A 1,738-nucleotide genomic window follows, 5' to 3' on the forward strand; every position below is an offset into this window, starting at 1 on the left:
TTATGTTTCCTATTCTCAACAGAATAAACATTTAACTTATTTGCAAGGCTCTCGGTGGGCTGACCCCTGCCTACCCTCCAACCACATTTCCTGCTACTCCCAACCCTCTTCCACATCTAAGGCCCAGACACACCAAGCTCCTCCTTATTCCCTCAGCATATCAAGCCATCTCTTTATACTTGCTTGTTCCCTTTGCCTAAAATGCTTTTCCAGTCACACCTCCTCCTGAGGAGATTCTACTAAGTATTTTAAGGTCCCAGGTCAAGTCTTATCTCTTCTTTGAAGGCTTCCCTGGTCAATCCTGATGAGTACCCCTCATGGCACATACTTCTATTGTAGACTTCCCACATGAACTTTTACTTATTTGCTTATCTGTCCGTGTGCTCAGTCCTCCCTAGACGGTAGGGTCCTCGCAGCGTGACTAGCTCCTCAGTCATCACTGGGCCTCCCCCTCCCTCCCACACATTGCTTCCAACAACCAGCACAACGAGGCCAGCGTCTACTGATCGCCTACCACTGCCCCGCCTCCGCTACACATCGTACCTAGCTGACCTCCTTGAATGAGTATTATCATCATCTTCACTTCACATCCTCCAGAACCTCTCCATCCTACGGCCTCCCCTTATGGTCCTGCAATTTCTCAGTAATACTCTGTTGAATGAATGAATGGTTGCCTGCATGAAATGAATGAGTGAATAAGTGAATTCTGACTTACACACACAGAGGCCAGGTCTTCGTGGGACATACCTGTGAAAGCCCACCTCCTGCCTGAGTCACATATGCCCGCTTTGCAAACTGCCCAGGCTGCTGTTCACTTGTCTGGGTTTTTTTGTTTGTTCTGGTTTTTTGCCTGGGATTTGCTTTCATTGAATTTCTAAAATTCACCCAACAAAGTTTAACCGTTTCAAAGTGAACAGTTCAGTGGATTTGGTACATTCACCTTGTTGTGTAACTATCACCTCTATCCAGTCCCCAAACATTTTCATAACCCCAGAAGGAAACCTTGTACCCTTTTAAGCAGTCATTCCTCATTCGACCCTCCCTCCATACCCCCTCCCACCTCCACCCCACCCTCTCCCCGGGCACTTTTAAACCAGGGAGTCTGTGGATGGACAGGGGTGTCCCCAGGGGAAAGGACATGCATTCCCGGCCCCCCAGGAGGCACACGCAGGCATTCCTGACCTGAGCCAGCAGCCCTTGAGATTTCTGCTAGCTCAACACCAAGGTAGGCCGGATGCCCCAGGACCTCACCCCGGGGCTCTGCTGGGCCCATTTTGAGGCAGCCACATTCCCTAGGAGAGGCAGCTGTGATGGGGAGCCTGGCGAGCAGAGTCTAACCTTGAGTAAGTGTTTTCTTGTTGCCATCCGCAGATCTAACTCGAAGTCTGCCGAGAATACTCGGCGGGGACATATATTACACCCAGAGCTTTTTATCTCGCCCACGTGACCCTGCCCATCATGAGCTGTGCGTTTTATTCTCGCTGGTAGGACAAAAACCACCTCCCACTGCAGCATATATCAAGGGGAAGAATGTTGAACTTTCTTTGCATTAATATAAATAGCTGTTTAGGCCTCATTCCCCACCCCAGGACCCTCTGTGCACCTGTCCTTCATCTACTCTATTTGGCATCTGGTTCATGTTTGGTTTATTTAGAGCCCAAGTCGGCAGGCTTTTACATATTAAAGGTGCATTTTAGAAGAGCATTTTCTATTCTAATTTGGGAGAGCCAAGCTCTTT

The sequence above is a fragment of the Physeter macrocephalus genome, chromosome 14 (genome assembly GCF_002837175.3).
Source record: "Physeter macrocephalus isolate SW-GA chromosome 14, ASM283717v5, whole genome shotgun sequence".
Classification (NCBI taxonomy): domain Eukaryota; kingdom Metazoa; phylum Chordata; class Mammalia; order Artiodactyla; family Physeteridae; genus Physeter; species Physeter macrocephalus.